Source organism: Narcine bancroftii, chromosome 6 (assembly GCF_036971445.1).
Source record: "Narcine bancroftii isolate sNarBan1 chromosome 6, sNarBan1.hap1, whole genome shotgun sequence".
NCBI classification, from domain to species: Eukaryota; Metazoa; Chordata; class Chondrichthyes; order Torpediniformes; family Narcinidae; genus Narcine; species Narcine bancroftii.
The window spans coordinates 200,464,071-200,487,186 of record NC_091474.1 but is presented as its reverse complement, the minus strand read 5'-3'; positions in this window follow the sequence as shown (position 1 = coordinate 200,487,186).

The following is a 23,116-nucleotide window of genomic DNA, read 5'->3' as shown; positions in this document are numbered from 1 at the left end:
GTTGTTGAGTTGTGAACACATGGGACACAGTTACAATTGATGGCTTTAAATCAATTCTATGGTCACATGAAATATGAAAACTTGATATGGGCCAAAAGAAGCAACATTCTTGATGCACGTACAGCAAAAGAGTTTCAAGAGAAAGGTGGTCTGTTAAATCCTTAATAAATAAAAACAGAAAATAGTGGAAATATGCAGCAGGTCAGACGGAATCTGTGAAAAGAGAAACTGTTTTTGTTTCAGCTCCAGGGCCCTTGATCAGAACTGTTGAATACTTGTGGTCCAGCTTAAACATTTTCTTTCCAAAAATAAATTTTATTCATAATAAAACTTTGTACAAAGAAAAACTGGAAAGTATTTTCACATCCTTAGTGACATGTATACACTTTCCATTGCTGGATATTTTTACATTCATCCTCTAATTTGCTATGTAACCTCTTGGTTTCTCCTCCCTCCATTGTTTGAGGGGCTTTCCCTCCAGTCTCAACCCCTCAATGTCCAGTAGTGGAAGATTTCTAGACTGTGGTCCTTCCCCACAAAGCCATCGTGTCCGCTGTAACAAACATCCCTCAACTATACTCCTGCAATCTCGAATGTGCTAGTTGGCAACATTCATTTGCTATCATCTCAGTGTGCTGGGAGACCAACAAGTTTTGGACAAACTAAAGAACATCTTTCACCACCTTGATGATCGTCAAGCAGGTCTGCATGTCTGTTCCTGCATGTGTCCTGAGGAACAGCCCATAAATCAGTGAATTCTCTGTTATTCTCCTGCTGGGGATGAACTTTGAAAGGGGCCCTTTCCCAGTAAATGAAACAAATTAGAATCCAGTTGATTTTCCTTTGACTTTTGCATTAATAACTTCTTGCTAATGGAAACAACTGAAAAGTAACACTTTTTACTCAGGCTGAGACCAAACCATTCAAGACATTAGACCAGACATTTCTACACCTGATTTAGTTCTGCATCTGCTGCATGAAATGCATATTGATAGACGTCATTGCTAATAAATGCCTCTTTTGGAATATTTATAATTCTCAAAAATGCAATTTAAGTAGGACAGGGTAAATTAATGCTTGCTGTTGTGTTATCAGCCACCTGTGGAAACAATATATTTCAGTAACAACTCTGCAGTCTGAGAGCCAATCCAGTTAGGTTGCACTACTTTCTCTCCTTCTGCATCCATCACTTAACAATACTGATCTGGCCATCCGTTCCTAACCAGCTAATTGTTCTGATGTAAGGGCATTAGCTTAAAATGTAAATTTCTCTTCCCACAGTTGCTTCTTGTCCTCCTGGGTCTCTTCAGGATTCTCAGTTTTAATCCTTCATTGAACCAAAGACAACAGCCCTTGCCCCACAACTGTCTTGCTCTCTGATTCCCAACCCCCATTGACCTGCTCATGCCCCCATGCCAAAGCACCAGTGTCACCCATCCCTTAATAGATAATCAATTGATTTCATTGAGCAAATCATGTGAATATCAGGATATAGTGATTTCAGACCATGCTTTTATCATTTTACATTTGAATTTTCCTTCTTAAAGGAGACATTAGTGTTTCAATGCTTCTATACTTTCAGGGAAGGATTTTTTGAAATTTATGGAAGAGAAAATTAATTTCTTCTTTAATACAAATTCATCTCCAACAATTTCAAGCTTGGCTGTTTGGGATACCATGAAAGTATATCTTAGAGGAAAAATTATTTCTTATACACTTAATATAAAGAAGTCTAACAAAGAAAGACTAGATTTAGTTAATCAGATTAAATAAATTGATCTACAATTTTCACAAGTTAAAAACCCTGAATTATATTAAAATAGAGTTGAACTTGAGATAAAATTTATTCTTTCTACTTATCCCATTAAACAGCAACTTTCGAATACACAGTGATAAATCTGGTAAGCTTTTGGCTAATCAATTGAAAGGAATTGGTGTTAAGAGACAAATTGGTAAGATTCAGATGGATGACGGTAATATTACTACAGATAATTCTAAAATAAATGATATATTTAGAGAATTCTATTCAGGATTGTACACTTCTGAATCAAATGATGATAATAGCCTAATAATGGACGTTTTGGACCACTTAATGAAGGTAGTCTAAAGGAATGGTCACCTTTGTCAATTTCTATGATTGGTTACATTAACTATTAAAATGAGCATCTTACCTAAATTTTTGTATCTTTTCCAATCTATACCAAGTTTTATTCTTTTTCTTTTTAAAATATTTTGAGTTTAACATATAAGCATAAGTCTTCTTTGGCTTGACTTCGCGGACGAAGATTTATGGAGGGGGTAAAAAGTCCACGTCAGCTGCAGGCTCGTTTGTGGCTGACAAGTCCGATGCGGGACAGGCAGACACGATTGCAGTGGTTGCAGGGGAAAATTGGTTGGTTGGGGTTGGGTGTTGGGTTTTTCCTCCTTTGCCTTTTGTCAGTGAGGTGACAATGGCATAATTCATCTGTATAAAAAGTAAGCACAAAAAATGCCAATTTGATGAAAGTAGATAAAACTACATCAATAATTGCTAAAACATTTAATTGAAATGATCTATGCAACCATGTTAAACCCATTTGTTGAAATAAGTTGTATAAAATAAAGAAAAAGTAAAACAAATCTATCCCCTCCCCTAATCAAGGTTACCTTATAAATTACTAAAAAGAAAACAATAATGTGGAATCAGACAATGAATGATTGGAACATAAAATAATTGTTAATTCTTCCAATTATAAAAAAAATTCTAAGAATGGGCCCTACAATTTCATAAATTGAAACTTTAATCATCTTAATATTATATTTCATTTTTTTCTAAACACAAACAGAACATTACATCATATAACCACCATGTATAAGTAAGAGAAGAATCATTTTTCCATTTCAATAAAATTGCTCACCTGGCTATTGTTTCAAGATCAAACCAGCAACCACAAAGAAGGCATATCACACAGGGGTAAAGATGAACAATTACTTTATTAACAAAAATTCACCTTCAAACTTTAATTCAAAATCCCCCCTTTTATAACAATGCCCACTGGTTACTATGCAAATTTCTATAACCGTGTAAAACTAATAAATTCTCCAGCCTAAATATAACATATGTAATTAAAGTCTAAGTTATATTTCCAACCAGTCCACAGAAAAAACTTAGACACAAAACAAACACAAAACACACAAGACTTCGATCTCAACTGAAGCAAAGATCATAAACAAAATTCCGTTTGTTTGGAAAACTGAAGCCAAAAGATCTTTGAGAGAAAGAGAGAGCACAAAATTCAAAGTTGTCTTGTGTTGCTTGCAGAGAGAGGAACAACTGGCTTGGGTCCAGATCCTTCTGGCTGACTTTGAAATGTTCATCCTTATTAAATTCCAACATTCTAAACTGTCCTCCAGAGCATGATTCATGCTCTGGGCCTTCTTCCACTCCACAGCACCCCCAGTGGTGGTTTATCATCCAAGTCCAGAATTTTTTAGATAATTTTCTGCACATGCTCAGTCTGTCTCCCACTCTCTCAGCAGTCCACTTTCACCTTGGCTCTCTAAGGCAAACTGTCACTTTTTTAACATAAAACCACACAACATATAGGCCAATACACAACACAGAACTCTGTAACATGATGCATAGGACCTTGGCTGTGTTCATTCAAAATTATCTTGCCTGCAGAAAACAGAGAGTAATAGTAGATGGAACATATTCTGCCTGGAAGCAGTGTTTAGTGGAGATCTGTAGGGATCTGTCGTGTGACCCTTGGTCTTTGTGATTTTTATAAATAATCTGGATGATAAAGTCAAGGGATGTGTCAATAAGTTTGCAGTTGACACAAAGGTTGGAGATGTTATGGGTAATGTAGAGGGTGGTCATATAATAAAGACAAAAGGCAAAGTTGTGAGGAAAAGTGGCAGATGGAGTTAAATCTGGATAAGTATGAAGTGATGCATTTTGGAAGGTCAAACTTGAAGGCTGAGTACATGGATATCGGCAGGATTGCTAACAATGTGCAAGTACAGAGGAAACTTGGATTCAGCTAATGATAGGATAATGATAGGATCATTAAAAAGGCTTATAGTATGCTGCCCTTCATTAGTCGGGGGATTGAATTCAAGAATCATGAGGTAATGTTGCAGTTCCCTGAAACTCTGGTGAGACTTCACTTGGAATATTGTTTTCATTTCTGGTCACCTCATTGCAGGAATGATGTGGAAGCTTCGGATGAAGCACAGAGGAGATTTACAAGGATGATGCCTGGACTGGACAACGTAACTTATGAAGCAAGGCTTTTCTCTTTGGAGTGAAGAAGAATGAGAGGTGATGACAAGATTATGAGAGACGTAGATAGGGTGGGCAGCAAGCACCTTATTCCCATGGTGAACAATTACTTTATTAACAAAAATTCACCTTCAAACTTTAATTCAAAATCCCCCCTTTTATAACAATGCCCACTGGTTACTATGCAAATTCCTATAACAGTGTAAAACTAACAAATTCCTCAGCCTAAATATAATGTATGCAATCAAAGTCTAAGCTACACTTCCAACCAGGCCACAGAAAAACTTGGACACAAAACACACAAGACTCACAAAACTTCTAACTCAACCAAAGCAAAGATCAAAATTCAGTTTGTTTGGTAAACAGAAACCAAAAGATTTTAGAGAGAGAGAGAGAGAGAGAGAGAGAGAGAGCAAGAGAGAGCAAGAGAGAGAGAGAGAGAGAGAGAGAGCAGAACTCTGTCACACTATCAATGTGGTAAGAGCTTAAACTTTTTTCCTGAGATTCCAGCATATGTTTATCTGAATCATGAGAAAAAAACAAAACAAAGCAATTAACAGGCAAGGTTCCAAATTAATCTTAAAAATTGTTAATAATGTTTGAAAAATGTCTTTCCAGAATCTCTCTACATTTGGGCACACCAAAAACATGGATCGGAGAAGCTTCAAAAATTTTACATTTCTCACGTAGTGGATCAATATCTACATAAAAACGATACAATTTAAAATTAAAAATTTCTTGATCTGTTTTTTTAAAATTTAAATTTTTATTTTCATGGTGGATTAACATCATGTATTCATAATAATTTATTGGATTTGAATTCAGTACCCATGGCTGGGATCAAGAGCAAATGGGAATGAGATTTGAACTTAACATTTTCAGATGAATATTGGTACTCTACTTTCAGCTTGATTAATGATTCCTCATTTTGTGCAAGACACTGCTGATTGCAATTTAAAGTGGTACATCGAACTCATACGTCTAATTTTTATTCCTAAATACTTTTTTTTGATTCACTTTTATCTTGTATGTGGCAAGGAAAATGTCCTCATTTGAATAAAGTCCATCTTCAAAAATCAAAATGAATGGTGATTTGTCATGTCCTAATTTTAGATATTATTATTGGTCAGTCAATATATGTAACTTGATTCTTTTTCTTGCAATTCGATAATAGAGTTGATTGTCCCCCACATGGAGAGAAATGGAATTAAATTTTACTAAGAATATTTCTTTGTTGGCAATTCCTGGGACTTCTTTATCTTCTTTATATAAATTAACTGACAATCTGATCTGTAAACATCCTTTGAGAATATGGGCACAATTTAGAAGGTGTTTTTATTTCAGTATTTTTCTCTTATTTGTCCAATTATATCCAATCATCTTTTCCAACCTTTGCAAGATCCATCTTTTAATGAGTGGCATATACATTTTAAAGACCTTTGATTGACAACAATTTTGCATCCTTTGAACAATCAGCTATAAAATGTAATTTACCTAAAGTTCATATTTTTTGGGATATTTACGTATCAGCCATTTGTTCAATTCTAGATCCCTAATTTCCTGGAATTTCTGAAGTGAATATTCTTGATACATTTTTTGAACTACAACCCCCTTTATAAAGGCTTAATATCTCTTATTTATGATAAAGTGGCTAATTTAAGACAAGCCTCATTAATTAAAATCAAGAAAGTCTGGGAGAATGTCCAATGAGGTGTGGAATGCTATTCTTAAACTGATTAACACTACATTCTTTTGTGCGTGGAATTGTCTGTTACCTTTTAAAGTGTCTCATAGATCATATATTCCTAAAGTTAAATTGTTTTGTTTTTATCCGGTCATATGTCCTCAATGTGACAAATGTAAAACAGGTGGATGCCTCTTCAATTCGTATACTCTGGATATGCCGTAGCTTAGAAAAAAATTTGGAAATAAATTTTTCAAACGCTATTGATTATTTGTAAATTAAAATTGGAAACTAACCCTTTTCGGAATTCTTAGTGATGATAATGTTATACCAACTTCAATTCAATGTCGCATTTTATCCTTTTCTTTGCTAATGGCCAGACGTACAATCAATTTTGATTAAATGGAAAGTCAATGTTTCACCTACAAATGCACAATGGTTAAGGGATATGATGTCTTGGAAAAAATTAGATATGCTGTAATTGATTCCAATATAAAATTTCAAATGATATGGGGCTTGTTTATGGACTACTATCATAACCTTAAGAATTAGTGTTGATTTGTTAATTTTGGCATGGTGCACTCTCTCTCCAAGATAATAATGCCATTTGATTTTTTTTTATGTCAACCTTCAACCTTGCTTAGGGGAAGGGGTTTAGAATTTATCCTTTCGTTTTTTTCTTGTGGATTCTATTGTAACATTAGGTTTGTGCTAATTATACTTCTGAAGTTTTACATATTGTAGTGTACGTGCTATGCGAGCATGGAAAAGATCGACATGCACCTCAAAGTCTTGGAATCGAGACTGGTTTATTGCACTGGTTTATTGCTTATATGGGCCCCAGGCACTGACCTCGGGGCCCTGCGTTATCAGAGCTCTGCCCTGGGATTGGCCAGTGTTCCTACCACAGTTCCCCAACTTCCCGCTATGCTAGCGTCACCCCCAGGTCCTCATGGTCACTGTGTTTATCAGCCATTTTGTGGCCCAGTCCACGTCTCGGTGCACCAATGGCTACAATATGATCAGTATTGTAACTTTTTTTACTAGTTCTATAGCACATATCATAATTGTATTTTTCATTTTTATATTGTATAAATATCAATAAAAATACTTTGAAAATAAACTGTATCTCTGTTTCTCTTCCCACAGTTGCTTCTTGTCCTCCTGGGTCTCCCCAGCATTCTGTTTTAATCCTTCATTGACCCAAACACAACAGCCCTTGCTTCACAATTGTCTGGCTCCCTGATCCACAACTCCATTGACCTGCTGATGCCCCCATGACAGAGTGCCTGTGTCACCCATCTTCCCCACCTCCCACGTATCAGTCAGACTTTTAATTTCAAGATACAAGATTATTTCATTTCCATCTTTAAAAAAAACAGCAAATGTGATCGGATATGAAATCTCCTTCAGTCTACAATAAGGCAGATAAAGATTCACCATCAGCAGAAATTACCCAGCATCTCTGAAAAGAAATAGAAGCAAAAGTGAGTCCCCACAGAGTCATTGAATGTTCATGGTTTTGCCTCCAGTACTCCCTCAGACTCTGCAGTCTGCAATCTGAACTTCAGTAGGCCTTCAGCAACCTCTCATATCCTGGTTCTGCTATCTGGTACCCCTTCAGCCAGTCTTGAGCCAATCTCCTGCAGTTTGCAGCTTTGTGTAGTTCCCTTGACTGCAGTCACCAGCAGCCCACAGCCTATATGGATTCCTTGCCTCCAGTCACCAGCAGCCCACAGCATATATGGGTTCCTCGCCTCCAGTCACCAGCAGCCCACAGCCTATATGGGTTCCTCGCCTCCAGTCGCCAGCAGCCCACAGCCTAAATGGGTTCCTCACCTCCAGTCACCAGCAGCCTGCAGCCTGTGAGTTCTTCAGCTTCAGAACCCCTCAGTTGTCTGCCAACAAGGTCACCATCCCGTTGGTCATCATCTCTTCTTCTCCTCCTCAAAAAGGGGGTGGTCTCCCTTTTTTCTGGTGCCTTGCACCAGTCCTCCACTTACCTGGAATCTGCAACCCCTCATGGACACTGCTGATCATAAGCGCCACCATCTTTGGTCAAACATTGCGGGACTAAAAAAAATTCCAGACCGTGGGAAAGGAGAAATGTGTGCCCCTTTATTTGAATGAGAAGGAACAATTCTAATGGAGAAGGGCAACTACAAAGCAGTTGACATTGTTTGAATTTGTCAAGTCTTCTTTGCATTTTAATTGTTTGATTGTTTTTACAATGTTTGTAAATGTGTCCAGACAATCTCAATGGTATCTAATAGCATTCTCCATCACTTTTATGTTCTGCAGCATTTAAAACATGGTTGAATATCATTCACATATAATTCCTCTGTGCAGTTATGGTCTACATATGGGCATGAGCCATTGATAACAAGAACAGGCCTTCAAATCCTCCAAAACTTTGATTCATCATCTGGTAGTCCACTTTGTCACCTCTTGTTCTTGCCTGTGGTCACTTTTACTTCTTCCTCCATTACTGTGCCTCTACTTTATCATGGCTTTCAGGCCCACCATCCCAGAAGGCACCACTCCTTCTCCATTGATAAACAAGTCCAAAACTGATGTCCCAAACATTTTAACTAAAGTCCTGAACTTCTGTCACTCCATTCCATCTACTAACTCCTTGTCCCTTTCTTGACTTGTGACTCTCAACCCATATCCTGTCACCTGTCTGTGTTCCTGGACTTGAAGGCAGAGCAAGTGGTGCAGGAGCCTGGATGTTTTTAACTTCATTAGCCTTGTTCTATTGCACTTGGACCTTTGAAGTCTGCTCTCAATAAGACACTGCAGCAAGAGATCAATGAACAAAATCTACATTGGATTCACACGCCACGTTAAAAGCCATATCAATCACTGGGCCTCAGTCTCTATGGCACAATATTTTTGATTCTGTCCAGGTCTGAAATTCAACATTATAAAATATGTCTCAGATTTAGTAATTATAAAAATCACACACTTTTTCAATCTAATCATTGTAATTAGATTATATCCGCTTTTTCACTTTTATTACGTCACAATAATATTTATTCTAATTGATAATCTCGCTATGGTTGTGGTCATTAACTGTGTTCATTTTAATATAGAGTTCAGGATTAAAGTCATGGAAAAGTACATAATTCAACATACCCTGATGTGCAATCACCACCTCTTGGGTCCCTGGGGGAAATAGACGAGTCTGTGAAAAGCAAAACATTTCATTTCCTCCTTTTATCATCCCCTAGTTTAAAGAAATTACAAATCTGCAACAAAATATAAACCAGAGCAGCATTATTCACAGTTCTTATTTCCTGACTCTGGTTCTGGTCTTTACTCAGCCTGTGTACAGATTGGCCAAATGGCCTTTGAGATGTAACACTGCACAGCGTCGCACACACCATGGGATTGGCATCAAGTAATGTTCAAAGCAGGGGAATAAACATGTTTTTTTTAAACCCTGCTATTCACTGTTCTGTCATAAACAAGTGTTCCTGACCTATTGATTGAGGAAGAGGTTACATGGCGTATTGAGAATGTTGCTAAATATATTGTCAAAGCGCTGCACAAGCTGTTAGCGTTTTTAAATATTCCTTGTTAAAGTAAGCTCAGATGCAGAAAATGGCAATATATTTTTTGTATCATTGATCCTGGTCTAAAATATACAGTTAAGCTGACTTATTGAAGGTCACACATTGATGTAGCTAGTAGAATGGCATACACACACACATCCGAGGAGATTTGATGGGAATATGGGGAGAAATTCCTATAATTAACTAATATAGACTTGTAGGACTGCAGTGGCTACCTTCTATGTTGTGAGGGTAAATAGTGTTCACAGACATTTCCACCCTAGGATAGATCAGGAAGTCTTGTTAATGGAAACTTAAAATTTACATTGTCATTTTGGGACTGAGATTCAAGGTTCAATATTTGAAATTCCTTTATTGCTATGTAATAAAATACAGTGTAATATTACACAAAATTGCCTTCAGTCTGACATGAGGCAGACAGATTCGCCATCAGCAGAAATTGCCAGATGACTCTTGCGTTCAGAAAGAGAAGCAAAAGAGAGCCTCCCAGAGTCATTGTGTCTGTGGATTCACCTTCAGTGCTTCCTCAGCCACACAGACTCCAATTCAAGTAATCAGCAATCCGAGCACTAGATCTGAACCTCTGACACGATTGAGAACCACTCAGTGCCCTCGGCGCCCTCTTGTAACCCACTTCCGATATCTGGTACCGCTTCGGCTAGTTTTGAGCCAGTTTCCAGCAGTTTGCTGCGTGGTGTGAATCCTTTGACTGCAGTCTCCAACAGCCCACATTCTGTGTAGGTTCCTCTCCTCGAGTCACTGGCATCCTGCCGGCTATGTGTCACTCAGCCAGAGGGCCACACTGGTTTGCCGCTGTGGTCACCGTCCCATGGGCCATCTCCTACACCCCTCCATCTCCCACGGTGGATGGTATCCCCATTTCCTGGTGCCCAGCACCAGTTATCTGCTTCCCCAGAGTCTGCACCCCATTGTGGCTGTTGCTGATCGTGGGTGCCACCATCTTGGGTCCAGACCCTGCAGTTACAGGATTTTAAATAAAACTACCATTGGCTCCTTTAACAGGCCATTTAGAACCTGTACAGAGACTATGGCAATCACACTAGGGGGCTGGACCCCACAGGAGAGTGCAGTATCTCTGCTCACTGCTCTCCGTGGATCAGACCCAGCAGCAGTGTTGCCTTTACAGCAATGCTGCCATTTTAATTACCATATGTTCAATTCCCATCATTCAAGTTGGCCTCTACAGTGTTTTCCTTTTTTAAAAAAATATATATTAGTAAACCTCCTCCAGATCTCCACCATTCAGTGCTTACTTTGCTTGGAACCAATAAAATGCAACAGAATGAGAGTGAAACAAGAAAATTTGCAGATGCAATGGTCTAGCACAGCACACAAATGTGCTGGAGAAACTCAGCAGGTCTTGCAACATCTATGAGAAGTAAAAGGCAGTGGGTGCTTTGGGAACTCAGGCCTGAAATGTTTACTTCACATTAGAGCCATTTGATTAGAGTTGGACAATACATTTATGACAACGCAAGAGATTGCAGATGGAGGTATTGGGACTAAAAAAAAAACAAACTTGTTGGAGAAACTCAGTGAATCAGGCAGCATGTGTGGAAGAAAAGGGATGGTCAGTGTTTGAGGTAAAGAGCATGCAGTGGGACCAAGAGGGTAGAGGGAAGAGAGCCAAGCAAGAGACAGGGATGATATAGGTGGAATCTGGTGAGTAGATGGATGATGGGCAAATGAAGCTGGATAGGGGAAAGGGAAGGAGGAGGGAGAGTTTGGAGATGGAGTCGCACATATTAGAGGAGGAAACAAAAGAGGAAAATAATCAAGTGGTGTGAGAGGAGGGGGGAGGTAGAAACAAGGCTGGAATGTGATAAATAGAACCAGATATGGGAAGGATGACAGACAATGGAAACAGATTGGGGAGGGGATAGGAAGGGTAAGCCAAGTGAAAAGAAATCCAGGTATGAGAGTGATGGACAGAGGAGGGTGACATGTCTTGGTAATGATAGGAGAGGGGAATGGAGAAGGTTAACATGGGGAGCGAACCTAGGTAGATCAGTAGAAGTGGAAGATTACCTGAAATTGCAAAATTCAGTGTTCATACTATTGGGCTGGAGACGAACCAAGTGGAGTTCACTTAAATTCACTTTTGCACAAACTGTTTAGATACCCTTCAACTTGCTCTCCTTTTGTCTCCCAGGTTTTACAATCAGTACTACATCACTGCCATATTGTGTTCTGAGAGATCACAGCTGCTAAAAAAAAGGACTTTTAAATATTTTCTCCTTTATAAATTCTCCAGTATGAGATAGAATTCCTGGTGAAAACAAAATCGTGTGGATGATGCCTATTCTTGCTCTGCCTTTATCCCTTTGCCCCTCACTTGCATGCGCACATGTGCACACTCAGGAGCACACACACACACACACACACACACACACACACACACACACACACACACACACACACAAGTGCAAACACAGATACAGGTACACCAATTTCCTTCAAAACTTTCACTGTGTAGAACCTGCAGCTATTGAAGTGTGACCCAGTCCAATGAATGTCCAACAAGCCACAGCACAATAGAAAAGATAGTTTTCAATCGTAAACAGATTAATTCAAATATCAATAGCGTAAGCATTAAAAATAAATTAGGAGACTGATTCTAAAGGTTTATTCTTATTATTATCAAAGTCCTTCAGTTTCTCCAGCAACATTATGGCTTTAAATTATCCAAAGAAAGAGGGCAAGATCGGGGATTCTTACTTTTCTCATGCATGAGGTAATGGAATAATTTGACCACAGAAGTTGATCCAAAGTAAATATATTTTTAAATGAAGCGATACCATTTGGAACAAATCACAATTATATAATCATTGATATCAGATTGCTTTCACAGATTACATAAAATCTTGTTTTTCAGAACTTACTGAGATACAAACACTCTATAATTCTAACCTCTTTCATATAAGAGTATTATTTGCACTATTTCATTTAAGAAATGAAAGGTAATTCTAATCTGACCATCATTACAGCAATAACAACAGAACAAGTTTATGGACAAATTTTTTATCTACAGTACTTAAACAAGTCTGTAACTCGGACACAAATAAAACATAAATGAAGATAGAAATATTTTTGTCGCATACGATATTTATTTACACAGACTTGCAAATTACATTAGTTACCAATTAAGCAGGGTATAAATGAAGAATATCAGTCAATAATATTCTCACTCGGTTGTAAACACCATGTGCATGTCATAAATCTTGAAAAAAAGCTGTAATTATTTGAACAAGGAATACATTTTCACATGACATTCAGGCAAGATCATTTCATATTGAATAAGATTTTAAAAATAAACTACTCATTTCTCTTTAAATCATGTTGCTCACAGAAGTGCTATTGAGGCTTTGGAGAACCATGTGACTGACGTTGACGATGCAGCTTTCAGTCCATGGTTAGAGCCAAATCGATAATTTCATGCTTAGGCCCCTATCTGCCTTAGAACAAGGCGTCTCTGTTGACTTTGGTCCAGATATAGGGCACCATACAAGAAAGGCCTTTCTTGTAGGCCTGATGACATGGAGCCACTTTTCCCTTAGAGACTCCTGGTTACTGTTGAGCCAGCTTTCAATCAAAAGACCTGAAATGGGGCAAGGATAATGAGCATGCAGCATATTAAAAAAAGGGATGAGTATTAAGGCTGAAAAGAAAAGCTGTTAAAGACAGTGAGCAGTCTCCACATCAAAGAGAGGGAGGATTGCCTTGTCAGCAGGCCGATAAAGCATCATTTGTTCCCACTTGACTTATGCAAAAGGTTTGGCATGTAAAACTCCGTCTTGCAGACGCAGGCCCTGTTGTTCGTGTGTCAGGAGTTAGGCAGCTGGGTATGTTACACTCGCGGGAAAGCGTATAATCGGTTGACTCCATTGTAACAAAGAACACTTGTAGGGGGCTGGCTAAGAGGAGGAACCCACTTACAATAGGAACACAAGATTGCAGCTGCATGGAGAGCAATAATTCTGTAAGGGGCGATGGGGCTGGACTCCCCACACTGACAGTTCCAGTTCTTTTTTTATTCATAAACAGATTTTTAACACTATCAGCTGGCAGTGGGGGTCCAGCAGCTGCTTGCACCCAGAGGATGCTCAGATTGTACATTCTGGCGAAGGTCATTTTACTTTTGACCTTTTAGTTTATGATTACAGAAGATTTGAGAACAACTGTGGTGTGGGGAAGGAAGTCAATAGAAAGGCATTGATTCTTAATTAGTCGCAATAAATTCATATTAGTTGCTTCTCTCTGCCAAGCCTCCTGCTCCATTTTAAGGTTGGCCTGTTTTTCTATGATTATCTCATAAAGCTTCATTGTGATAATCTATGGTGAACAAAACACAATAAATAAGATTTCCCCTGTGCATTCAATAAGAATTTACTGCTGGATAAAATTGTAAGTATTAGTCGATTCATTTTTATGATGTGTAAATATCTGGTGCTTGATTGCTCAACGTTTATTTCCTATGGATGATTTGTACTATTTCTGACAGCAGTTACTATTCCACCATTGTTCATTGTTTTTAAATAAAGTAATGCATAACACTCTCTTGGTTTACTCTGTCCATTGTCCAGATCTTATTCTACTGGTCCATTTCTTCAACAACCCCAAAGTATTGAGTTTCAAAGCAAGACACCATGGGGTTAAGCAGCATTCACTGAATGCTGAAGAGTGGTGGTTTCAAATGATCAATTGTTTGGGAGAGCTACAAACTAATTGTATTCTTGAGGAGGGGCCCACAAGAGAGAATCAGATATAACTTCATTTGTAGTATTTGTGAGGTTGTAGAATAAGATGTCCCATCCCTTGATGAAATTGAGATCGCAGTAGGAGAACACGGTTAGTGGACTGATTGTAGAAGATCCATGGTGCTTGATTGCTTTAGATATATTTTCTGAACACCTTTAACTCCTTACATCTTCACATTTAACCTTCCTCAATCCAAATAAACATTCAGATTTTAACATGCTGAAGCAGATTTTGAAATGATGAGATCAGAATGATCTCCCTTTTACATTTATTTCTGCACATTCTGTGTTGGATTGGACTTAATGTGATTCTGTTGCTATACACAGCAGTTCATTATCTAAAACCAAAAATCTTTTGAGTTGGATAATTGCTGGCCAAATATTCTCAATTTTCTTGCTTTGTTTTTCAGTAATTTGGCAGTTTTCTTTTCAGATTTGGAAGTAAGTGAAAGAATAAATTTGAATTGTTAAATGGAAGAAATTATGGAATTAATGCTGAGGAACATGCCCAACAGTCCTGGACTCTTTCTAATATGAATCAGAGTCCACTTGATTTCTCTTTGGACGATTTATAACTAATACTGCTGCTCTCAGATAAAGAAATCAAAACAGCAATGTTTTGTAATTGTCACACAGTGCTCCCTGTTAGGATGGCGTGTTTAGCGTATTGGTTAGTGCAATGCTATTGCAGTGTCAGTGACCCGAGTTTGAATCTGATGTACTCTGTAAGGAGTTTGTACTTACTCCCCGTGTCTGCAGGGGTTTCCTCCAGGGGCTCTGGTTTACTGCCACATTTCAAAGGCATACCAGATTGGTGGGTTAATTGAGTGTATTTGGGTGGTGTGGGCTCGTGGGCCGGAACAGCCTGTTAGTATACTGTATCTCTAAATTAAAAAAAAATCCCAGCACTTGCTTTGTGGGGTAACTAGTCAGAAATGAAAAAAAAGTGATCTGTTTAACATCGACAACATAAGAAGAACTTTTGCTAGATTTATCTTAATTCGCAGAAAAATCCAAAACCAGAAACATACATTTATAAAGTCCTTCATCTAAGTAAAAGCAGTGAGAGCTCTGCTTTATATACAATTTATGGCATAGTCTAACCTTATCCAATATAGATATTTTTGATAGAATGTCATTGGTTGCATCGTGTAACTGGCAATGCAAATGTTGTAGTCATGAACATTATCATGTTTAAGGGCAACAATGGTAAACTCTTCTGTTTGAAAAAATATAAAAGATATGTCAAATATTAATAATTCAGTTGACCAATTTGTAGTTTTTTGGTGTGTCACACTTTTAAGAGTTCATGATTTGGAATCGAATTGAAGATTGTGAATAAGTTATGATCAATCCTTCTATGAACTGAATTCTTAAGATTATGACAAGATTTGCCATATGGGCAGTTGAGGTGAATATCATCTGTTTAGGAAAATCTAAGTGTTTGGAAGCAAAACCTGGGGCAATAGGGGTCAGGAATGCAGCAGGATTAATTATAAATTGTCCAAACAAAAAAAAATCAAGTACATAAGAAGTAGGAGGAATAGACCACCTGGCCCACCGAGCATGCTCCACCATTTAATAAGACAGTGGTTGATATGGCTGTGGACTCATCTTCACTTACCTGCCTGCTCTCCAAAATCTTTATTTCCCCTATGATTCATAAATCCATCCAACTATCTTAAATGCAAATAGCTTCCTTCAATGAACAAAAGGCACAACACACTGCCTGACTGAGTTCCTCCAGCTCCTCAGTTTTGCTCCTAGCTTTCAGTATTTGCAGTTCTTGTGATTCTCTAGTCTTCTTCAATATTGGAAAATGAATGTTCCATGAGGCACTAGTTTTCATAGCCTTTTGGCAAGTTTCATTGTGCTTGCTGATTCTGTTCTATTGCACATGAAAACCAAGAACCACAGAATTGAAAAGAATATATACTATTTATTATATATACTCATGCAAAAGTCAAATTTTCAAAACTATTTTCAATGTTAAATTTATGGGGTCGACTATTATATGGATACAACTCTTGAGGGGTTGCAATTCATACTAAACTACAAAATACCAAATGATCTCTAAACAAATAAAGAACAAAAACACAATGAATTAAAATTATAATAGAGTCTGAGCATCAAAACACATGTCCCATTCTGGGGGACGTTAAGGCTGCCATAAGTATCTGCTACATTGGAGGCTTCAGAGATCTGGGTCTGTGGGCAGCCAGGGCCGAGGCGTAAGCTCGCAACCAAGGCATCCAGAGCTCTGGCCTGTTGGCAGCCACGGCTGAAGTGAGAGACCAGGATCGACTTTTACATGAGATGTATGGAAATATTCCAGATATTTTGGTCAAAAATAGAGGGATTTTTACATGAGATCAACTTTTATATGAATATATATGGTATTTTGTTTATGAATCCAATAAGGATTGGATAAATATTCTCTAAACTTAATGTTACCCCCCCCCCCCCCACCTTGTGAATAAGTGGTTTACTAATCTTACTGGTACAAGTAATCTTGTTTCCAAGGTTCTCCAGGAAATGTTCTAAATCTTTAGAAACAAGTAACCACTGGAGTCTATCAGTAGGATCTTGACTTTCTGGGATTTCCCAGAATTATTCTGAAGAATCACTGCTCAGATCCTGCAGCAGGTAGAATTGAGGTGCCATGAATTTCAATGAGGCTTCCAGGCTGGCAGATTATTTAATTTTATAATTCATTTTTCTTTAGTTTTTTACTTTTGTATTTCAAATTGTTTTCATGTTTTAAACGATCTTAAAAACAGTTACTGCAGTATTTTCAAAACTGTCTCCATCAATTTTAATAGTTTCCAATTGCTCTGAAGTCAGAGCTATTTATAAACTATCAATATTTCTCAGTTTCAATGGAAGGCAAAGTCCCAACCAGAGTGCAAGCATGAATGGTAATATCTTGCTCATTATTTTTATTTCATGGGTACATCTTATCCGTCCTGGAGAATTTCTGCTTTTTTCACCACAGAGGGAGAGAGTTATAAAACTGAATGGGAGGTACACCTGCCCTGTGCAACACCACAAGGCAAATACTTTGTTAGTCATGTTGCAAATAATATCCATTCAGATTAGAATCACAATAAACTTAAACAATTGAAAGGGGCCACAGCTTTGTACACCAGGCAAGCAGGTGCTGTGAACACCTGGGTCTTCCACAATGAGCAAAGAAATGACCTGTCTCATTCAACTACCAAACTTCTGCTAAGGTGAACTAAATTAACATTTAAGAACAGACGTGGAATCCCTGTCGGGGACTTAATGTCTCAGATTGTTCTGATTGTTTTGATTATAAAACTGTCAGCGTTCATTATCATTACCACTGCAAAGCTCTCAGCAACCTTTTTGAGTACATAATTAAATGTAGATATCCAGGAATTGCTGCTTGTGGGAATAACCTGAAGTATGTTTCCTTGTATTAGGTCTTTTTAAAATGGTGAATAAAGTTACGATAGTAAATCCTCCGGCTTTAATGACACTTGCTTTATGTGTTGATTGTCATTTCCTCAAGTAATTACAGTACTTCAAAATGTAAATATATCAAAGAGAAAAATAATCTTTCTAATGTTTAAAATGCTTATTTATGCCATTATAACTTTTATAAATCTCATCTGTATCATTCAATTGTTTATTTTATACTCTAAACTACATGTAACATTAGACAAGGTTTGTACATTTTTACTTAGTTCTTTGCTATTTGTGAGATTTTTCAATTCGAATTTTTCCATCTGAAATGGCTCACTCATCTACAGTAGGGCAATCAAAATGTCAAGGACCCTGCCTTCCCCCCCCTCCATCCCCCCCCCCCCAAATGATTTCAACTCACCACTAAAAGGGGAAGTCTATTTCAAAGATATTGCTTGATACTTGAGGATAACTTTTTTTGAAGACAGTAGTAAATCTCGTTGTTTTGCCACTAAGTGCAAAATTTAGGCCAGTGGGTTATTAAAATTCTGAAAATCAAACAAGTATCTATTGCTTCCCCATCCAACACCCTATAACAATGTTTCCTTGCATTAATTAAACATAAAATGTGGATTCTAAAAGGATATGACATTGATCAGTACAGTACCGATTCATCCAAACAAGTATCTATTGCTTCCCCATCCAACACCCTATAACAATGTTTCCTTGCATTAATTAAACATAAAATGTGGATTCTAAAAGGATATGACATTGATCAGTACAGTACCGATTCATCCAAACAAGTATCTATTGCTTCCCCATCCAACACCCTATAACAATGTTTCCTTGCATTAATTAAACATAAAATGTGGATTCTAAAAGGATATGACATTGATCAGTACAGTACCGATTCATCCAAAGTGAAGAAGAAATAGCAGCAGAGAAACAGGGTAAAAGCAGTGTAAAGGTTTTAAATAATTGAAACTAAGTTCTGTAACAAGTCTGATCTCCCTATGTGTGGAAAGAGGGAGTGTGGCAGAAGATCAACAGATTAAACAAAGAAGAGATTAAGCAATATGAGCTCACACTCTAGAGTTCAGAAGAAGGGGTGCTTATGGTGCTTGTTGGGGTAGATTCATGAATGGTATTTCTCCTGGTTGAGATCACAGTTTCACAATAAGAGGTTGGCTATTTAGGACAAAGAAGAAAGATTGTAGTGAATCTTCACAATTCTACTCCAAATGTGTTGAGGAGGCTCAGTCAATGAGCATATACAATGCATAGATATTCTACAGTAGGTATTTGCTTTTTAAGAGAATCAAGTGATGATCTGTAAGACCAATAATGTGATGCTGAGATTAAAGTTCAACCATAATCACATTACATGTTAAAGCATGGACAGGTGGCAGAATGGCTTCTCCCTGCTATTAGTACTTCTATCACACATAAATGCATATACAAGTTTCCTCCCTCTATCTGAAAGTGGAGTGTTCCTATGAAACCTTTCATAAACAGAAATAACGTAAAGCAAAGAAGCAATTACCATTAATTAATATGGGAACTTTTTTTGAGCATTCCCAGTCCAGTTTTACGCTAAGTGTAACACCCTTATGAGCTCTCTTTGGCTTTTCTGAATCTTAGGACACATCTTGCTAACAGATGCACAAAATAACAGGTGCTCACAGATACAGTTCAAAACTATGGCAGCTCGATACTGAGATGCTGAGAGGAGATCCCGGGGAAGGACTTTGGTGGCACCACCCTCGCTGCTCGGGGTGCGCGCTGCTTCTGTAACAACTCAATGCAAAACTAACATTGAACACTATTTTCACTTTTCACCTTTTTTCAAAAAAGTGAAAATCCTCTTTGGATTTCTTTCAGTTAGCGGAAAGAGGACTAATATAAGTTTTTCATAAAAGTGAAGAGGTGTAAAGTGAACTTCCGAAAAGCAGAGAATATCCTGTATCTATACCGTCTTCACTCCGCTACCTTTGGGAAAAAATGTACAGGAGCCTAAAGACAAGTACTCAGTGGCACAAGGACAGCTTCTTCCCTGCTGTCATCAGACTCTTGAGTAATCAATAAACCAAAGAAAATGTCTTTCGTTTTGTGTACTATTATTTTAATTTTAGAGTAATGTTGTAAAATGGTCATAATATGAATGTTTGCACGATGAAAGCTGCTGTAAATTTATTGTCCATGGCAATAAATTCAGATTCTGACATATATGTATGTATATGTATACACGTGTGTGTGTGTGTGTGTGTGTGTGTGTGTGTGTGTGTGTGTGTGTGTGTGTGTTCAATATTTTGATAAAGTGAACAAACAGCAAGTCTATCTTCTTTGCTCATAATTTAAATTCTAAAACTCCTAGAATGAATGAAGCTTAAGATCACTGATAGAGTTCATCCATTATCATTTGGACCACTAGATGGGGATGTCTTGTGTTAAAACTCAGCACGTGAAACCTGTTGACACATTTTCAGTGATGGTTTTGAACCTACCAGGGTTTGAATGTTAATTAAGCATTTCCCAGTCAAACAAAGAGTCCTTTTCATGATGTCAGTCTTGAGGAAAGGTTCCAATCTGAAACATAGACAATTCTTTATCTCCCACTGATGCTGCTCAACCACCTGTATTCCTGCAGCAGATTGTTTTTGTTGGTCCAGATTCCAGCATCCGCAGCCCCTTGTGTGTCTCTTCACACCAAAAAAAAATCCTCAATTGGATTGACAATATCACCCCTGTAAAAATGTATGTTCTGCCTCGATAAGAAATCTTCACTAGCTTCTTACATTTGTCATTTCGTAGTTACGCTCTTGGAAAGATGGTTCAACCCGTTTTTTCACGATTTTTATTTAATCATTCAATGGAATCTCTGCCCTATAGAAGCTTCCCCAGGACTTTTGTGTACTGCACTACAATCGTAGCATTCGCAAACCTGTTCAACCTGTTCGATTCAGGATCAAAATCAGAATTTCTTGTTATAAATATGTGTTACAAATTCATTGTTTTACAGTACAACTACAGGTGCAAAACTCTATAAATTACATTTTAATAAAATAAATTAATTAATGCTTCTTTCCATCCCTCCTGATGGTAGCAGTGAGAAGTGGGCCTGGGTCTCGATGGTTGAAGGTCCTTGAGAATAGAGGCTGCTTTCTTGAGACACTGCCTCTTGTAGATATTCTTGATGGAGTGAAGACTGGTTCCCCTGATGATACTAGCCAACTACACAACTTTCTGTTGTCTTTTCCTGTCCCCTGCCTTGACATCTCCTTACCTGACAGTGATGCACCCAGACAGAATGCTCTCCAGGGTACACCTGTAGAAATTTGCAAGAGTCTTTGGTGCCACACCAAATCTCCTCAAACTCCTAAGAAGGTATTGCTGCTGGTGAGTCTTCTTCATGATTGCATTGACATGGAGGCCCCAATTTTTTTTTTTGTTTTGGAATGAAGAAATGGCATAAAATGGAAAAATCCCAGACCTTATCAGATTTAATGAAAATAAATGTGACGAAGATATCTATGCCATTAAAATGACAAGTTCCCAAGGCCAGATGGCTTAAATTGTAGGATTTTAAAAGAATTTTGCTAGAATGCCTTCTTCTTCTTTTACCGTAAATACATAATTCATGATTAAAAATGTCCAGCATTTTCTTGTTCATATTGACTATATTTTAAGGGCACCACAATGTTTTGCTGACCTATTATTTCAGGTAAATACTTAAACTGCTTTAAACTTGCTGAAGTCAAAAGAAACATTTGAATAAAAACAGAAAATGCTGTTTTTCAATCATTTAATTAGGTTTGATCAGCAGAAAATGTTCAAGAAAATATTCAAAATGTTCCATCACATTATTCAACCAAGATAGGCCTTATTAATTTGCCAACAACGGATGTTATGTTAACTTGTCTATAGTTCCTATTTCCTTTCTCATATTTTAAATAGCAGGGTTACATGTACAATTTCTGATCTATATCAAGGGAGCCTTGAAAAATTAAAATGAGTGGATCTGTATGTTTAGATGGAGATATTTTATAGAATATTGGATTTAATTTCTAATGTACATATATAAAAAAATAGAATTTAACCTGAAATTTCAGCCTCTCTGCAGAACCATGTTTGAAAATTCCACAAAATAGGTGCATCAGTGAAGTGGAAACATTCAAATACAAAATATTATTAGAGGAAAGACTTAAAATAGACCTGGGGCACCTTCTTCATGGAGAGGATAGTGGATATATCAAGAGAACTACCAGAGGAAGTGGTAACATTTAAAAGACATTTAGACAGGTAGAAGGAGAGGAAAGGTTTAGAAGGATATGGGCTATATGCAGGCAAATAGGGCAAGATAGTCTGAAACACAAAAGTCTGCCGACGCTGAAATTATCGTAAAAACATAGAAATCCTAGAGAAACTCAGCAGGCCTTGTAGCATTAGGTAAAGATATTTTATTAATGTTTCTGGCGTGAGGTCTTGCTGGACAAGTTAGGCTGAAGCGCTTGCTTCCATGCTGTAAACATCTATGGCTATTACTTGACTGATTGGTTGGGAAAACTGTGATTAACAATTTCATATAGACAATAAAATCAATAACTTAGTCGCTGAAAGATCAGGGCCAACTTCTTTTCAAAAGCAATGGAGGTGCAGAGAAATTTGAGGAATCATGGATGGGTACAGAAAATAATGAAAAAAACTGGACATGAGGTATAATGTGGTAGATGACAGGTGATGAACAATTCTAGAAACCAACCTTTGGATATATTTACTGGGCTTAAAGGGTTCACAACACAGATTTACTGGAACAATATCAAAGATTGATTGATTTTTTGAAATGAGTGGACATTAGTTATCATGTTTGTTTTATCTATAGAATAATCTATAAATCATCAATTGTCAGAGCTTGGAGTTAGTTTGTAATTATTGAACAGCTGCTGGCTACCTTTCTTTTAATTCTTCTCAGAAGAAAATGATAGCACTTTCCTAATTCACACATCTCAATCTGTGCATTTTTGGAATTAATTTGGAGGTTGAGCTTATTGTGAGATAAGGGGTAGTGTTGGGAATTAGATAATGTACCATAAAAGGACTTCATTGCCAGAGAATCACAAGCCAATGAAATGTAGTTATCAACGTTAAGGCACCAAAGAGAATTAAGGACGTTATACAGAAAATCATCAACCGGCAACATAGAAATTCAACAAGAATTTAGGGTGGCAAATGGTATGTTGATGTTAATTTAATTTTTAATTTGGGCATACAGCACGATAGCAGGCTCTTTTGGTCCACAAGACCGTGCTGTCCAAAAGACTCAATTAACCCAGAACTTCATATGTTTCAAAAGAATCCAGAGCACCCAGAGGAAGCCTAAGCA